The sequence below is a fragment of the Hylobates moloch genome, unplaced genomic scaffold (assembly GCF_009828535.3).
Source record: "Hylobates moloch isolate HMO894 unplaced genomic scaffold, HMol_V3 SCAFFOLD_15, whole genome shotgun sequence".
Taxonomy (NCBI): domain Eukaryota; kingdom Metazoa; phylum Chordata; class Mammalia; order Primates; family Hylobatidae; genus Hylobates; species Hylobates moloch.
This window is the reverse complement of record NW_026652290.1, coordinates 86915000-86934265: the sequence shown is the minus strand read 5'-3', so window position 1 is coordinate 86934265 and position 19266 is coordinate 86915000. Positions and strand designations below refer to the sequence as shown.

The window sequence follows — 19266 nt, the reverse complement described above, 5'->3', positions numbered from 1 at the left end:
AGCCAAGTGAAAGGGGTTTTGCCTTATAAAACCATCAGATCTCATGAGACTTATTCACTACCATGAGAACAGTAGGGGAAAACTGTCCCCATGATTCACTTATCTCCCACCAGGTCCCTCCCACAACACATGGAAATTATGGGAGCTACAATTCAAGATGAGATTTGGGTGGGGACACAGCCAAACCATATCAGTGTGCCCAGAGAGAGAGTGGGTAAGAGGAATAGACCAAAACTTGAACTATGAGAGAGAAGTAAGAAGGTAGGGAAGACTGTAGTTCAGAATCTGTAAGTTGTAACTGACTTCTCACAGCCTGGCAAAAAAATTGGAAGCTGGAGTATAGGACATAAATTCATGAGCAACAGCAATTTTAGCTAAGTTGAGAGAAAAGCATTGAACTTCAAATGAAAATAATGTTCAAAGAGGTGAACATGAAGTTTATTCAAGATGTGGAGGGAATTATGAGCAGGGAGATGCATGCCAAGAGAAACTAGATGGTATTTGAAAAAAGTGAGATTCAAATTAAGGTTCACACACAGAGAGAGAGAAAGAGGGATAAAACAGAACTATTTTAATGGTTTCCTTTTCCTGTGGTCTGCTTTAGAATTCACCCAAAAGCCAATTGTTTCTGTGGTTATTCAAATTTTGTTTCTCTTCTCACTCCCTCCTCTTGTCTATCCTCTGATCCCCAGCATTTGGACAGAATGAGAGAGAGGAAGTAAAACTCAAATCATTTTACTTTACTTTTTCTTGGCCATTTGGCTAAGAGATGTGTGGGGTGAAGAGGTGCTTGTGGCCAAAGTGTGATTTGTAAAATGTGTGGGTATTTTTTGTTTGGTTGGTTTTGCTTTTAGCTGCTATACTTATGTTACCCCAGTTTACCACATCCAGTCCTGTTTGGGCACAAAGGGAAAGACTCAACAAACATTTGTTGAGTGGCTTGACTCAGCTTTGCTCCTTCTCCTAAATATTCCTCGGTGGAGTTTTAGCAACTTCCCATAGGAAATCCAGGCTGAGGTCTGATTCATCCAGTCCTGAATAATGTGTTAATCATGAATTGGATACAAATCATGAATTGGATACTACTCAAGAGGATAAGCTGTTTTCAAACATCTTAGCAGTAAATATTTGCAAACCAACAAGAAACACACTAAATACAAATGGCGTTTCTCAATTCATTAGAGCAAGCCGGCAAGAACCTTGACCTGGGAGTAGTGAGGCCACTTTCTCAGCCACTAGTTCATACCATTATATATACATACCAGTTTTAACAATACATTATTTTTATAATTTTCAATGTTTGAGATTATTCATGAACCTGAACTGCCCTTCAACCTTTAAATCTGAATAAGTAAGGTTTTACTATGATTTACAAAACCATAAAACAAGGCAGAAAGAGGTCTGTTCATCTAATACTGGCTGTTTGTTTCTCCTTTCCTTTTTGGAGAGGAGGGAAAAAAAAGAGCAAATGTCTATCAAGCAAGATGACATAGAGCTAGATAAGAAGATAAATGCCTCTGAGGTGTGTAGGAATATAACAAATGTGATTTGGAAGAAAGACAAGATCTGAGGGGGTGGGAAGTTCAGTGTAGAAAGTCTCTTCTATCAGGACATGGATTCTAATTCTCTCCTACCACACTGGGCATAACCATCAGGGAATTTAAAGTCCCTTCCATGCCAGGCATGCCCCATCACCTAGGAAGAAACTCAACCCATCAGCAGGCATCCAAAAAGGCGGCAGCCAGGTAGGGTCCCAAAAAGCCCCACGTCTTGGGTTATTTGGGAAAATCCCAAGTTATTTAGAAGAGAGTGTACCTCTTGCCTCTACCCTTGGTGGTAAACATTGCTTCAGAGTCACACACACACACAAAAAGATAAGCTTTTTTCTCAATTGAAAACTGGAAAGTTGAAAGAGGAAGTAAAGAGAAAAAGAAAGACATATAGTATATTCCAGGAGTCCCACATTTTCAGAAACTCTTCACCTGTGAATCTACATTTTACCAAGCTCACATCTGCCTTCTGAAGGGCAACCACTCTTTACCCCCCAAATTCAACTCATTACTTGTTCAACTTTGATCAAGAGTATTTTTTTTTTTTTTTTTTTTTGAGACAGAGTCTCGCTCTGTTGCCCAGGCTGGAGTGCAGTGGCATGATCTCAGCTCACTACAAGCTCCATCTCCTGGGTTCACGCCATTCTCCTGCCTCAGTCTCCCGAGTAGCTGGGACTACAGGCACCCACCACCACGCCCAGCTAATTTTTTTGTATTTTTAGTAGAGACGGGGTTTCACCGTGTTAGCCGGGATGGTCTCGATCTCCTGACTTCGTGATCCGCCTGCTTCGGCCTCCCAAAGTGCTGGGATTACAGGCATGAGCCACCGCGCCCGGCCGACCAAGAGATATTTTTAAGAAAAGTCTCATAAAAGCATAAAATTTTATATATGGCAAAGGCAATCAACATCTATATAGATATAGAAAACTGATAAACACATATGACTCAGAGGAAGAAACTTCCCTCTATGTATTATTTACTATTAAACTTAATATGGCTTATAAGGCCTTGATCATTGAAACACTTGTTTCGATTTATCCATTCTCTTCCTCTCCTCTTCAGCCTTCTTGAGATTGTGGGTCATCTCCAGGGATACTTCTCCACAGTTCTACTATCAGTGTCTAAGGGATTCATCTGCCTGGGGTACTCATGACATTCTGGGCTAAATATTCCCCCAGAGAGAAGAATAAGAGAGTACTCAGTGGGTACTGATGTCTGGTTTGTGACATGACAACGCAGTGAAGATTAAGTTCTATCTTTACCCATTCACCGTTTATCTCCCAGTCTCTCTTCCCAAGTCATTCTTATCTTCTTCTCATCTCTTACCTGTTTTTTCCTGACCCCAACTCCTCAAAGCAGCTTAATTCACTTCTAGATCCCCTCCTTCCCCCATGAATATAAAGAAAATAACTATATCTAGTTCTTTTAGATGTTCAAATTGACTTGATTGCTAGCTGAAATCAAAATTGACCAGCTGAAGTGGTTTTCAAGAATGTTAATTCTTATTCTGACCACTGGATTAGCACAATGGGCCACTGTACACATAAGTACACCCACAAGGCAGTCAGTAAAATAGACAATGCCTAAAGCTGTAGATACACTGTATACATGGCATGAATCTTTTATTCATGTGTTTAGTCTACAGCAGGAAGCCAACTGCCTCACTTCAGGCCAGAGAGAGAATGCTGAGATATTGTACAAATACATGCAATTTTCCAAGCTTCAGGAAATGTGAACTGAAACATTGACAGGAAAGAGCCCATAGTACACTTGCACGTTGAGCTGTTGTTTAAACTCTTTTTCCCATGTAATGAGCTCATATCCAAAATGTTGACTCAACATGCATGAGGACTTGGCAAGTCCTGTGGGGAGGAGTGCCCTGTCACGGGAAACAGGAGAAAAACAAGGCTGGCTCAGCACATTCTCTCAGAGCACACAGGCCTTCATGGGCCAGGGTTTCTGTTATTAAAAATAAGAAAAGAAAAAAAACAGAGAAAGTCTCCTCTTAATCCAGCAATAACTCCAAGAAGATAGTAAGTCAACAGTCACTTTTTTCATGGCTGCCTACTACAGAGCGTCCCAGTAAAATATATACTTGATGCATTAATATATGCTTTAAAAAGAAGAGCAGTTAGACATTAACCACTATCTGTTTTGGTTATGTTAAAGTCATAAATGTTTAAAATGCCCATCATTTCAGAGTCAACCACATATAAGATATATCTTGCTTTAATAAGTGTATTTAACACCTAAAAGTGCCACACACTTTCCAGGGCACACTCATCTGAGGGAGTTTGTAGAGGACGCAGTGCTCATGGGGCCCTAGGTTGTTAGCTCTGAGGCTGCCATGCTTCATTCACCAACATGTATTCCCCTACAACTTGGGCCCAGCAACAACAGATTTACTATATGAGCCTCCAATACTTCCTGAAAAAGTCCTTTCCAAATGCCCTCAAAAACAAACAAACAAACAAACAAAAACAGTCCTCTTTCTGTGTTTCAATCAAGGCTATAAGTAACCCATGTTAAAAAGCCAGGATGGCTGCAATGAATGGAGCACACAGGAGGCCTCCTGAGCAGTATAGACTTTATTTTTCCATCATGGGCCTCCTGTAATTTTTAAAAGTCTGTTTGAGGATATTAATTCGGCAAGAATGAGGAAGATGGATTCAAGGGATTAGGAACTGTAGGGAGATGTAGTAAGTGGATGAAGGCCTGGACATGAATAATGTTCATAAGAATGGGAAGGAGGGAAAAGATTAAAAGGGATGTTTAGAAAGAAGAACTGACAAGCCTTGGTAACGGAGCAGATATAGGAGATAATGAGGAGAGAGGAGTTGGAGTTGGTGAGGAGAGATGGAATTGGAGTTGGATACAGTGACAACTTCAAAGTTTCTATCCAGAGGCTGGGAGTGTGATGGGCCATTGACAGAAACGGCAAACCGAGAGCTAGTTTGCAATGGATCAAGATGAGGGTTGAACTCAGAGATTCTTAAATCTAAAACAGATCTTAGAAGGCACCAAACCTAATTTTATACTTCTTTTCTGTATATTAGAGACTGAGGCCCATAGAGGAGAGGATAAGGACCCATTGAAGGTCTCAGTTAGTTGACATGGAGCAGACACTAGTACCCAGTCTTTGGTCTCTTGTTTCTATGCCTATGATCATTATTCAATTGTCCTGTGCATAAGCTAGAAACCTTTTGATTGCAAGTGATGGAGAACCCAACCCAATTTGACTTGAATAAGTAAAGGAATTTATTGGCTCTTATAACTGTAAAGTCCAGAGGTTTCAGTTGAGGCATGGTCCAACAGCTCAACAGTTTCACTGAGCACCTAGTTTCCTTTTATCTAATCTCTGCCCGATATTGTTCATAGTTCCAAGATGTTCACCAAGAGGTCCCTGAGCTGTGTGCTTTCTCATTTACATCCAGCAGGAAAAAAGAAGGTTTTTGTTCTAGAATTCCAAGCAAAAGTCCTGGGATTCACTCTAATTGGATTTGCTTGGTCATATGTCCACCCAGGGCCAACCACATGACTGGGGAGCCAAATGTGCTGGTCTGGGTCACATGTTCTACCCCTGGAGCCCCAGGTGGAATCAGACTCCTTAGAGCCAAATGGATTCCCAAACTCCAATGAGGGCTGCTAGGAAGAAAATAACAGAAGCTACAGCATCAACCAGCAAATGTCTATTACACATTGTTTGGCTAAATCTCCTTCTCTTTTTTCCATAGCAAGTTTATGACTTTTATTTTTATTTTATTTTATTATTATTATTTTTTTGAGATGGAGTCTCACTCTGTCACCCAGGCTGGAGTGTAGTGGCGCAATCTTGGCTCACTGCAAGCTCCGCCTCCTGGGTTCACGCCATTCTCCTGCCTCAGCCTCCCGAGTAGTTGGGACTACAGGTGCCAGCCACCACACCCGGCCAATTTTTTGTATTTTTAGTAGAGACGGGGTTTCACTGTGTTAGCCAGGATGGTCTCCATCTCCTGACCTCGTGATCCGCCCACCTCGGCCTCCCAAAGTGCTGGGATTAGAGGCGTGAGCCACCGCACCTGGCCTATGACTTTTATTGTTAGATACAATGATTAAGTGGTTTGTCCACAAGTTATAAAAATATACAAAAATCAGAATTGCCATACTCACCATGGAAAAAAGGGAGCACAGCTTTAACAAGAACATTTTAAAGAGAAAGAAAAGTAATTAGTGTGAATAAATTCAAATTTTAGACAAAGTCAGGCATAGTGACATGTGCCTGTAGTCCCAGCCAGCTACTTGGGAGGCCAAGGTGGGAGGATCCCTGGAGCCTAAGAGTTTGAGTCCAGCCTGGGCAACATGGGAAGACCTTGTCTCTTAAAAAAAAAAAAAAAAAAAAAATTGGTAAATGCAGCCAAGCCTTTGTCAATAAAATATATTCTAGGCAACATTCTTGAAAGCCAAGTAAAGTCTGTGGCTGCTGTGTGCTGGGGCCATTTCCTCTCAATTCAATCATGGGTTGGGTTGATGGTTAATAACCCTGAAATATAAAGTCTTTTGTCAGTCTGGCATCAATGATGAGTGGTGTGACAAGGCTTGGTGTATCACTGATAATTGCTTAGAAATGACTCCACACTACCCAGTTTTTTGGTGTATTTTTCAGCACTATTGCATAAGAAAGTCTTTAGCAACCACTGGTACATTCTTCTGAGAAGCATTTGAGCACAGAATATCTTAGATTCAAAACACATTTCTTTGTGGGAAGAAAGGCACCACCCAGCACACACACCCATCCTAATTTTGAATGGACTTAATTTCTGAATTCTAGACACTGCCTCACAATGATATAAAAACAACGAGAGCATCATTAAAACTCCAGAGGCTGAGCCTACAAACAGGAATTCATAGAGTCTTCTAAGAGAAAGATATCTGAGCAACATTTCTAAATTTTGAGCTGTCTGGCTGAGACAGATGATCTGATGGCAAGAATGATTTGCAAAACCTTCAACACTGACCAATCAGAGCAGACAGTCTAAATAAACACTGATTCTTACAAGGCTACCTTCCTTACCAGTTAAATATCAGTCCTGCCTCAGAGAAAGAGAAGATCTAAAGAGGAAAATCTACACAAGATTGTGTGTGGGCCAGAAAGGCCACTGTGAATGGTGAGAAGGTGAGTCAATCCATCCGTCCTAAGTCAAAGAATCCAACCAGTTCCATGGAGGAGGCACAGAGGAAAAGAGGAAGGAACAAAGTGGAAGAAGAAGTAGTGAATGAAGAGGTGGGAAGAGATGGGCAAGGATGGGAGAGCAGAGGCCAATCAAGAGAAGAAGGAAAAGCAAACAGAAGAGAGTAGAAAGGAACGGGGGCCAGAAACAAGCAAGAATCATGAAGAGTGGGGAAAGGAGAGACTTTGGAAATTCAAACAAGTAGAGGAGTGAAAAAAATAGTGACAAAAGATAAGAAAGTAGGAGATGTGTGAAATTGCAATAAGAAAAATGGCAGTGTTTATGAGTGATCACTGAGTCTTACTTGCATTACACTTACACGGTGCAATGCAGGGCTCAGAAAACTTTTTCTCTAACTAGTCAGATGATAAATAGTTTAAGTTTTGTGGGTGGTGCAGTCTTTGCTCAGCTACTCAGCTCTGGTGGTGTAGCATGAAGACAGCCATAGACAATAAGTAAACAAGTGGGTGTGGCTGTGTTCCAGGAAGACTATGAATACCAGTCATGGGCCAGACTTGGCCCGTGGGTCATAGTTTGCTGAATCCTGGTATAATACAAATCTTCTGCAGACAAAAGTGCTTCTTACATTTGGGGCACCCACAACACCTAGGTACACAATGCCAGGAATGTTACAATCGCATGGAAAAACCATTTTATAGGCCAAATGGCAACAATTTTCAAAGGCTTTTTTTTTTTTTTTTTAAATAACTTTTGACCTATAAAATGTCAGTTTCCTATGACGCCACCTACCTGCTACTAGACTGGCCATCTGATCCCCACTGGAGAAGCCACAATCATAGGGAAGGAATATTCCATTTGGGGACAGATAAAGTCAATGAAAAGATAGATGTTCTCAGTACAGCCCAGGCCAGCATAGGTAAAGGTGGATGGATACTTAATGTCTAGTCAGCTTGGGCTGCCATGACAAAATACCACAGACTGGGGACTTAAACAACAGAAACTGATTTTTTCATAGTTCTGGAGGCTGGACACAAGATGAGGGTGCCAGCACGGTCAGGTTCTGGTGAAGGCTCTCCTCCTGGCTTCAGACAGCTGCCTTCTCATTAAGTCCCATATGGCCTTTTCCTTTCTCTCTTCCTCTTCTTATAAAGCCATTCATCCCATCATGAGGACTCTACTTTCATGGCCTAATCTAACCCTAATTACCTCCCAATAAACTTCATCTCCAAATACCCTCACATTGGGGGTTAGGGCTTCAACATATAAGTTTGGGGAGGGGGAGATACAAATATTCAGTCCATAACCCTTAAGAAAGGCATTTCATTAATTTTCATCTTAAACATAAATATTCTTACCTTTTTTTCTGGAAAGGAAGAACCAGCCTGTATGACACTCCTTGGGCTCCACCTCTCACCTGGATATATTACAACAGTGTGCATAGGAGAGATTCACCAGATAGCTGATAGAGAACTTTACATTCAGTACTTAAAGCTTTCATATTGTGAGAGAGAACTCCATCCAGCATAGGAAATAGCTCCACAGAGTTTTGATCTGAGCTACATACTGCCTCAGAGATCAGAACCCAAGAAAATACTCTGCCTCTTTAATTCATACCCTCCCTTATTTCCTCACCTTGGGCTCCTCAAATGCCCCCAGCTTGACTGTGGAGCTGGCTTCCTCTCCAACCATCATTAATTTCCCAGAGGGGCTTGTGGTGCTTGGGAATAGCTTCGGTGATGAGAAGCAACAAGATCTAGCCAAGCACAGCTCTCCAGGTCTTGAAACATCCTTAAGGCCCAAGCCTAGTATCATAGACACAGGGGCTCGTTCTAACCCCAGACTCAGACCTCTAACAATGACCTCACTTCCTTTTGCTTCTTTTGTGATTTAGAAGAGCGCCTTGCAGCCTCTGAAATGGGCAGTTCTTGCTTGGTGAAGGGTTCCTGTTCTAGGAAGTCAGCACTACTGTTTCATTGCCTCTAAGGCACAATGCAGGGCATTTGAGGTTGATTTTGTGGTCAGTTTGTTTCCTTTCTTTTCATTTGGTACCTAGCACTATGCCCATCTTTCCAAGTTTGTCTTGGCTCCCGATTTCAATCATTCTTTGGGCACCAATGGCTTTCCCAAGTCATTTACCAGGGTAGCGCAAGATGCCTTATAAATTACCAGAGTAAAGAAATGGCCCCAACAGGTATGCTTTTGAGGCCACATGAGGAGATATACAGCTGCAGGATTCCCTATCAGCAAAGACTGAATGATGTCAAACGTTCAGAAAAGGAGAAACTAGGTGGGTGTAGCACAATCAATCACTTTGCATTTCAACGTGAACTTGCAGCTCTTATGGGAAGGGAATTCTCTGTGTCATTTTCCACGTAAATAAAGTAATGAGACCCCTTTGTTGTAGCAAAGAAATTCAGTTTGTTTCTAGAAGCAGATATGTGTGCATGGGTGAGTGGGCATGTGCATTTTTGTTTTAAAACATTTTCCAATAACTGCCGACAACAGCAACCTGAAGCCTCCAGACACCCAGTTTCTCCCCATCCTGAGATGATCTTTTTGCTCCTGGAGCAGCATTGACGTGTTCCACAGGATCATCCCTGTCCTCACTGGCCTGGCCTCTTCAGTGACCTGAAATCTGCATTTCCTGACCCTTCCTCCTGGGCCTCTTCTTCTCAGTTTCTCCACTCTTGTCACACAAAGTTACTCAACACCCAGTAGGAGCTCATCAGAGCCATAGCACCGTGTTCCAAGGGCAAAGAAGGAGAAAGAGCTCCGCATTTACATCCAAGCCTTGGATTTAAGCCTAGAGATCTTCCCTCCTCTACCCTCCCACCCCCATCAGTTGCCCTTCCAGCAGCACCCATCATTGCTCCCTCTGGTTGAACCTCACCCTTGCAGGGGCCAAGTGAAAATTTCCCCTTTGCCCTCTGAAGGTTTACTGAAAATCACAGACAAGAGGTAGATTAATAGGAGAAAAGGCATACAATTTATTGTTAATGTGCACACGAGAGCCTTCAGAATGAAGACCCAAAGATGCAAGGGAAATTGTCCATGTTCAACAAAGCATGATAGCTTAGGTTCAATAAAGTATGAACAGCCATGTAGAAATATGATTCGACAAAAAGGCTATAATCTAACGCTAATAGACTGAGTGGGGATCCAGCAAGGCCTGTCTGCCTAGGTTCCTCTTGGCCTCTGTTCAGCATTCCTTTCTTCTGGTTATGGGCAGGACCCTCACTGGAATGGGGGTCTTATAACCTACAGTCAAACAAAGTAGGCCAGATAATTTCTTTGTGGCCAGTTTTTACGCAGAAAGGCAGGGGAATGTCAGAGTAATATTTTTAGGTTTTATGGCTGGCTTTGGAGAAAAGAAGTTCTGGTTTCTATGACTCACCTCGAAGAAGAGGGATTCTAGTTTCTATGGGTAGCCTAGATGGAGACTGGGACTGAGACAGGAGGGCAGGATAAGGTCAGGGCAAAACTTTTGCTTCATTTGGGGCATTGCTTTCTAAGTCCAAACACTCTGTTTTCTGCAGCCCACTGCTCGCTCGCCATTTTCCTTCATGAGGAGGAGAAAGTCTCAGTTTACTAAACTTTTCTAGCCTCTGTTCCTGCTTCTATAAAATGGTGATAATACAGTCATGCTGTCTACTCGCCCGGGGCTATTGTGAGGAATCAGTGAGGAAATATACAAAAGAGCCCTAGCACAGAACCTGATTCATCACTGATGCTCAGTGAGTGTTCATTATACCGCCCCCCGCCGACACCTCTACTAACCATGTTGACTGGGACTGAAGTAAATGTAGATTGGCAAGTCACACTCTGGAATAAAGCTTCTCAACCCTGATGCCTGACACGATCACCTGGGAGCTTTAGAAAGCACCGCGCCTGGCCACTACAGTCATCTCTTGCCCTGAAATATCCCGAGTGTCTGACCTCCCTTGTTCCTTGTTTTGATATTAGGCAATATTCCTAGGCCACCAGACCAGATGTTTGGTTTTCTTTCTCTTGTCCTTCTCTTTCTCCCTTTTCCACTAAGGTTTTTTTTTTTTTTTTTTTTTTTTGCCCAGGCTGGAGTGCAGTGGCGCAGTCTCGGCTCACTGCAAGCTCCGCCTCCCGGGTTCACGCCATTCTCCTGCCTCAGCCTCTCCGAGTAGCTGGGACTACAGGCGCCCGCCACCACGCCCGGCTAATTTTTTGTATTTTTAGTAGAGACGGGGTTTCACCATGGTCTCGATCTCCTGACCTCGTGATCCGCCCGCCTCGGCCTCCCAAAGTGACCACTAAGTTTTGAGGATAATCTGTTGCACTGCAATAGATATCTAATATAGTCCTCTTTTCACCACGTGGCACTCTTATGTCCCTGACTTTCACAGAGATTTCATTTTTGCATGACTTTTCTTTCCCAGAAATAAAGTGTCCATTAAATTTGCAATGTCCTGATGCATTCATGCATTATTCTTTAATTTTCATATATTGGCCTGATCTGTTAGCCTTCTTAAAAATAAACGTGGCCAGGCACGGTGGCTCATGCCTGTAATCCCTACACTTTGGGAGGCCAAGGCAGGCAGATTGCCTGAGGTCAGGAGATTGAGACAAGTCTGACCAACATGGTGAAACCCCATCTCTACTAAAAATACAAAAATTAGCTGGGCATGGTGGCAGGCGCCTGTAATCCCAGCTACTCAGGAGGCTGAGGCAGGAGAACCACTTGAACCCGGGAGGTGGAGGTTTCAGTGAGTCGAGATGGTGCCACTGCACTCCAGCCTGGGTGACAGAGTGAGACTCTGTCTCAAAAAGAAAAAAAAAGAATGCTTTCTTTAGTAGTAGTTGCTTCTCATTAGTGGAGCCATGCTGAGATTTCATCTCTTAAGAAATGAAAGATGACCTCCCTCCTTAGGATACTGAATAATTCATCAGGGCGGGGCACACTGTGGAGCTCTCCTGCTACTCCTGATCTCTTGAGCCCCATTCCTTCCTAATTATTAAACGGCACAATGCCGAGGAATCCCTCCTGCTCCTGAAACAGACTTCTCCAGGGGCGTCATGGCTGACTCTTAGGTCCCTCAGTTTATTCTCTCCTGCTTGTGCAGAAAGAAACAAATACAAATCAGTATTTTAAAACAGACATATACTTACTATTTTTTAAAAGCCAGAATATCTATATATACTAATTTGCTTGTCTGTTATATTCACCTCTTTTTGTATGATAGCTATGTTTTTATACACTTATCTCATTAGAGTGTTATACCAAACTCATAGCCTTTCACAGAAGCAACTTGCATTAATGAAGCCGTGATTATCTTTTATTTGATGTTCACATTTTCACAGTGGGGCTAGGAGAAATTCCTTTAAGCACTGCCTCTGATATTCTCGAAAACTCCTTTTTTTCAGTCCACAACAAAAAGATGTTCCAAGCCATCCTCGCTTTTTTTCCCCTAAGGCTGCAATTAACTAATTTCCAAGAAAATCTGATTGCTTTGAGAAAAGAATAGCATCAGAAATCACAATCCAGACTTCTCACCTGTGCATCAGCAGTGAAGAGAAGTGCTGGTCCTTTCGCCGCCACCACTTAGGGCCTATTTTGTGACAGGGCCAGAAAAGATGTTTTTCAGGGTAAGGAATTCCTACTGATTTTCCTTACAGAATGTATTATGTTGCTATATGTTGTTTTAGTCAGCCAGGGTCTCTTAAGAAAAATAGAGTGAATATTACTAGAAAATCTAAATGTGGGTTGATTTCCAGCCAAGCAGCTAGGCAGAGGCGTCCAGAGACTCCCTGTGCTCAGCATATAGCGTTGTGCAGCCTCGCAGAGGGATGCCTTGGGAGAAGGGAGCAGTAGCAGGGCTCACAGCTGGCTCCATGGCACTGCCTGTGGATCTGCATTTCCTTCTGTTAGGATTAATGCTTTGTCTCCAGTTTATTTCTTTTCTTTTTTTTTTGAGACAGAGTTTCGCTCTTGTTGCCCAGGCTGGAGTGCAATGGTGCAATCTCCACTCACTGCAACCTCCCGAGTAGCTGGGATTACAGGCATGTGCCACCACACCCAGCTAATTTTGTGTTTTTAGTAGAGACGGGGTTTCTCCATGTTGGACAGGCTGGTCTTGAACCCCCGACCTCAGGTGATCCGCCCACCTTGGCCTCCCAAAGTGCTGGGAATATAGGTGTGAGCCACCGCGCCCGGCCTATCTCCAGTTTATTTCTTTATGCTCCAAATTTGTTCCTGGACTCCGAGCAGCCCTCATACACTGCTGTACAGCGCCAATCTCCCAGTTTGCTCAAGACTGAGGTGTTTTCCAGGATCCAGAATTTTCCATTTTCAAGCTGGGATTGTCCTGGGCCGACTAGAATGAGATGGTCACCAGGTCACCAGTGAGCTAATAGAACCACTCAAGGAGCTCATCACCTCCTGCACAGAGCAGGAAAGAGACACCCTGCTCTCTGCTCAGCAGAATACCAGAGGACAGAATAAAAATATATTTGGGACTTACTCAGAATCAATGGGAACTTAAGAGTCCTGCTGCAGTGCAGACAGATTCTTCAGTGCATGGGGCCAAGGTAATTACAGGCAAAGCTAGAAGAGGCTGCAGTAAACATATAGCTGTGAACAATTGTCTTATTAACAAAGTCCTGCTCTTGTAGCTGTAAAGCCTGGTCTTCCTTCCCTCAGAGAGCTCTGTGGAAGGTAGTTGGTGGATCTGAAAGTCCACAAGCAGATTCTCCAGGTGCAAGGAGAAGTGTAGAGGAAAGCCTTTGTAAATCCACACTCAGAAACTGGGCCTCACATTAGACGTCAAGTTTAAGTGAAAGTGTGTTCACCAGTACCCTCGTGCATATTGGTTTTACAACTATTCTACACTCAGAGCCTTGGCTACCCAAGAGCCAAATGTGTCCATGAACTCTGGGAAGATCCTGCGAAGGCCAGACAATTCCTGGGCCGTTGTGTGAAGCTAGGAAGCTAGAGTTGGAGGGGTCCCATTCTGCCTCAGCCCTCACATGATCTGGTCCAACACTGCCTTACAGATGAGGAAAACCAAGGCCTAGAGAGGTAAAGAGACTTACCTAAAAGGCATGGTTGCCTACTGTTAAAGTTGGGATTTAAAACCCAAGTTTCCCAACTCTTTGCACTAAATAAATTCTGCAATGCTGCTTCCATTGCAATGAGAGTTTGAATACTGAGTGTGAGCTACTTTTCTGGGCTTCTAATTTCTGAGAACAAAGTTTAGCAGTGAAATAACTTAGTTCATTTCATGGGGCACCAATAGTATTCAAATACTTTCAACCGAGGTCATGTTCATCCACGGCACAGCCTTGACCTTAGCAAGAGCAGCAGGCAGATTGAGTGGATTCAATTCCAAGATTGTCTCCTATTTTGTCTCTTCAGGCTTAAATGCTTTAGCACCATTTCAAGGGAGAAAATTCACATCATGGAGGACAAAAAAGCTGTCATTTTTTCTAAACACTAAACTTATTGTCATCTTAAAGTCTTGACTGACTCTTGGTGTTCCTTCCGCTTATTTACAACTTCACGTGCCTTCTCCTTTGTCCTCGGTCAAGTCTCAACTCAAATATGATTCCCTCCAAAAAGCTTTTCCTTGTTGCCCCAATTATAGCAGTTTATATTCAGCTCCAGTCTTAACTCGTCTGTAGTGAATTGAATAACATCTCCCAAAAATTCACCTCCACCAAAGCCTCAGAATGTGACCTGATTTGGAAATGCCATCTTTGCAGACATAATTAAGATAAGGATTGGAATAAGATAATACTGCATTAGGGTGGGCCCCAAATCCAATGAGAGTGTCCTTAAAGTCCTCCACAGCCTAACTCCAGGCTACCTCGCCAGTGTGGATTGTCTACACTGACTGTCTGCTCCTGGAAAACTGACCTTCCTACCAACCAAACAGCTGGCTTCAGCTTCTCCTCATGCAAGCTCCTGCCACATGCCATTTCTCTACCTAGGAAGTTCCCCCTCCTTTCACCTGAATCTGTCCAAATGTTACTCTTCCTTCAAAATATGGCTCCAATGTCAAAATTTCTGCTCCCATGGGGTCTTCCTGAGGCAGTGCTGCCAGGCGCAATGTCAGGAGACTCCAGCACCACTGTTTACACACACCCTTGTGTGTTTGTGTGTTTGTGTGTGTGTGTATGGACTATGTGCTCCTACAGAACAAGAGCTGTATTTCAAAGTTGTTTTGTTTGTCTACTTGTTTTGGTTTTGTTGTTAGTGTTCTTTTCTGACTTATCCTTCCAGGTCTTGAATGCTGTATGGACTACGTGACAATGTGTAGAATAAAAGACAAATTGCTTGGTTACATGAACAGATAAATAGCATGTTACTTCGCTCCACCCTAAAGTAATTCCTCTCAGCCACACCCCACTACAGTGCAGTCTACATGTGACTTCTTGGCCATAATTACCAAATGAATTCAGAGGCAGAGAAGAGGGAGAATGGCAAGTCCCTTTTCTCAGGCTGCTGAGATAATTTGCTTAGAGAACTCAAGAGGCAGCTGTTTGGGATTCCCAGAAATAATTGGGGAAATAATTGAGGGTCCCACACAATCAGGGAAGATAGTAAAAAAAAAACTCACCACTTTACTTTGGGGTCACTTTTGCTGCCATCATCACCCCAGGAGTTGTTTCCTACTCTTGGTTATCTGGAGTCATACTGAGCTCAAAACAGATGGCCCCAAAACTGCTCTATGAAGCAGCGAGCACCCACCTTCTAAACACACATATATGCGCGTGCACACACACACACATACACACACTTGTATGTCACCACTGAACTAGTAACCCCAAGCAAGCTGACCAAGTCCTGTTCTCCTGAAGTTTCAGAGATTTCATTGCAGAAACACAATTTACTTTTATGAGCAGCACTTCTGTCCCAAGGCCTCAGACTAAGCTGGTAAGTACTGATTCCAGGACAAAATGTGACCCACATCCCAAAGTGTCCTACATTCCTCTTCCTGCCCCTTATAGGTTCTTTACCTGCAAACTGTCTCCCTCTTGTCCAAAACATTTTACCTGCTCTGTCACCTTTGCATGATCACAGGTCCTTCACATTCCACAATCAGTTATTTCCGTACAAGGTTTGTTTTATCACTTTGAACCTTAAAACACAGGGAACAAAATTTTACCCACTGTCAAACTGAATCTGTCCATTGTGAGATGCCATACCACTGAATTTTGCTGTGCATCTATCCAATTGGAAAAGCAATGAATGTGAAAGTTTCATTTAAAACACTCCTTCATGAAACTCTCTGTGCATCAAATAATTGAAAGCCCAAACCACTGATCAGTTTGTAAAGCTGTGAAGCCCTCTCAGTTGTCAGAAGCAGTTTGAAATTGAACTGAAAAATATCTCACGGTCTCTTAGAAACAGACGAATTGTGGTTTGCAACCCAATGTGGAAATAGTTACGGAGAAAGTGATAACCTCTTGTGAGGTGTGTGCGCTCTTCCTCCAAGTTCTTCTTTCTAAGATCAGAGGGCTGATCACCTCACTGCTGCCCTACACAGTCCCCTCGGGGCCAGGAAATGCTCACTTACCACCAAATTTACTTCCAAACTGTAGTTTATCATAATATAATTTTATTTTCTGAAAGAAGTGCTTCAACTTTGTGTATTGGCACAAGATAACTATAAACAATACCAAAGAAAACGGTCCCCTATAATCTGGCCATTTATGGACACAGCACCAGAGAGAAAAAAACTTTAAACATAAATTAAGACAGTTCTCTGTAAGAGCTCTTGTTGAATTATAGCTGACAACAGTACACACAGCACAGTCACGCCACTGAATTCTTTCCAGCTCCAGCTCCATAATTCACCCTCTCCCACATGTCCTCTATTCTTGAACTTAGAAGACTTTTCTCAATAAAGGTCACTAAGGGGATCCCAACAGGGAATAGAAGAACTAAAAAGTTTAGTAACTATTCCAAGGGTCATAACATCATAGGCAATAAATGCTGCATTTAAAGACTACACATTTAAGATTGTGAGCAGCTTCTACCAGACACTGCGTTACCCTGGTAAAGTCACCTGCCTTCTTTGAGCTTCAGTTTTCTCATCTGGCAGTTATTCAAGGGTTTAGTCATTTACAATCATTTTTATTACCTTCTAAAGTCCCCTTTAGGTACTGTGATGGAGAGGTAGACAGACAGATAGATGATAGATGATAGATAGATGATAGATAGATAGATAGATAGATAGATAGATAGATAGATAGATAGATGATAGATAGATTAGATAGATAGATAGATAGATGATAGATAGATTAGATAGATAGATAGATAGATAGATATAGATAGATGATACATAGATAGATAGATGATAGATAGATAGATAGATAGATAGATGATAGATAGATAGATAGATACATAGATAGATAGATAGATAGATAGATAGGTGGGAAAGCCTTAAAAACTCAAAAAAGTAAGGAAGGATGATCCCAAGAAATAAGGGGAACCAGAGCTCTTCTCCCTGGTTCTGAGAGAAGCTGGCCTAAGCCATCCTTCCCCCTGAGTCCTGTTGTGCTCCTGCTTGGACTTCCCAGGACAGAATCCTCCCTGCCATGTATGAGGCAGCCACAGGCCCTTTGTACTGCTCCAGAGGTCTGGGGAGCAGTGTTCCAATGGGAGGAAAAGCAACCAAAAAAGAAAAACCAAAGAGCCAATGCCATAAATATGTAAATGCCTTTGAACTCCACTGAGAATTCCTCTGTGCCCCAATAGATTCCTCCCCTCCATGCGGGTCATATTCTATTTTCCCAGGCATGGAGTAAGGGAGAAGAATAAAATTGGAGCTGGGTGGTGGGGGAGTAGCCTGGAAGAGGCACTTATGAATGCAAAGAGGCCATAGATTTCATTACCAGGTGCGTAGTATCATCAGCTCCCAGTCCAATGCTTACTCATAGCACAGGTTGATTAAATGTTTGTGGAGGAAGGGAGGGAAGGAAGGAAAGAAAGAAGGAGAGAAGGAAGGAAGGAAAATTGGTTCTTATGCTTTCTACTGGAGACTTTTTACCTATTCAAGGAAGAATTAATTTTTGATGTTTACTGGCTATATATTTTGAACTCTCCACCTTGCCACTACCACATATTTATACTGTGACCAACCTAGCTGAAATGAACTTATATTTTAAATGAGTTGTTTTGCAGAGCAAGTAATAAATCAGCTCTCAGGAGTAAGGAGCTCTCAGCAGGCCATACTGCTCCATTGCCAGGAGGGATTATTTTAACAGTATCACACCAGGATTTCTGAATTTATGCCCTTAATTTATGAGACATTCATTGCAGGGGCTTTCCCAAGTGTTATTTTCATAAAGAGCAGATTAATATAGGGGCTTTTTCTTGCATTTCTTTGGAAAAATCTTGCCCTCATGTAGAATATTGAAGCTCTGCTACCTATAAATAAGCTAATGTCCTTCCTCTGGGCTGTTATCCCTTAGCCTTCAACCTCTTCTAGTCTGAAGCAAAAATCATGCTTAATTTTGTCTTGTTTCTAATATAGTAAGAGCTTCAGGTCAAAGAACTGAAGAGAATGTGAGAGCTGACCCTATGTTATGTTTTTAGTTATTTGTAGATTTTCCTTATGCACTTGCCCTACTGTGGAATTTTTCCTCTTCATTCCCTTATCCCTATTAGGATTCTACCAATTTATTGTTCTAACCTTGAAGAAACAGCTTTTTATTTACCTTCAGCTGTAGGTGGCCCACCAGGTTTCAACAACTGTAGAGTTCCATCAAGGGTCATGATTTTACAGTTACAAGTCGGAGGGGCTTTCACAGATCCATCAGGCTCAACCCCGCCTCCTTAGTGAGCCTGTGAGCCACCCAAGATGGCTGGTCATCAGTGTCATCCTCTTCCTTTTCCAGACAACTATCTTTAAAAGAAAAAAAAAAGAGTGTCTTTGAATGTGTCTATTTTTTCCCCAAATAATCTTGTTTAATAAATTCCTTATTAGGCCAAATCCAGTGTGCTGAAATATCTGCCAAGCATGTCATTCTACACAAAAGGGATTTGCAAATAGCCAGTAGTTGGTGTGAAGAAAGGATATGTGAAAGCGCTGGGTGTGGAATTTCCCATCCTCGGCCGGAGGTCTACTACAGCTCGCTGTTTGCAGGTCTGGGCTGAGCTATGCATCACATTGTTCATGAAAGAAAAAGCAACTGTTCTCCCCAGTGCCCCTTCCCCGCTCCACATGGCTGCGATCAACAGCCCCAAGACCCTAATTGCCACAGCCTATTAGAAATAATGAGACTTACATGGCAGAAGCCAAGGGTAAAAGCGACATCTCGCAACACGAAAGGTTAATATCAACATATACAGCTAGTGAGTGCAAAGGGCACATCAGTTGGTGGCTCATTATGGCGGGCTGACCCATAGGGAAAGTGTCATTCTGCAGAGAGGCTTTCTCAGGATGTGGCAGCAAAAGTTACAAAAGATAAGGACTTGCCTGTGAAACGCACTCAACTAATGAGAGCTGAAGATTGAAATATCCCGATGACCTCACAGATGGGGGATGCTGATTAAGATGGCTACAGGAGGC

The 19266-nt window shown here is 42.7% G+C and overlaps 1 long non-coding RNA gene across 1 annotated transcript in view; it reads right to left on the bottom strand.

Moving 5' to 3' along the window:
* The window catches only part of LOC131381335 (uncharacterized), a 63098-nt gene extending 44451 nt beyond the window's left edge, over positions 1–18647 (bottom strand). The window contains exon 1 of the long non-coding RNA XR_009210015.1: positions 18413–18647. This is a non-coding gene — a long non-coding RNA (uncharacterized LOC131381335). The remainder of the gene's footprint in view (positions 1–18412) is intronic.
* Positions 18648–19266: the final 619 nt, after the last annotated feature.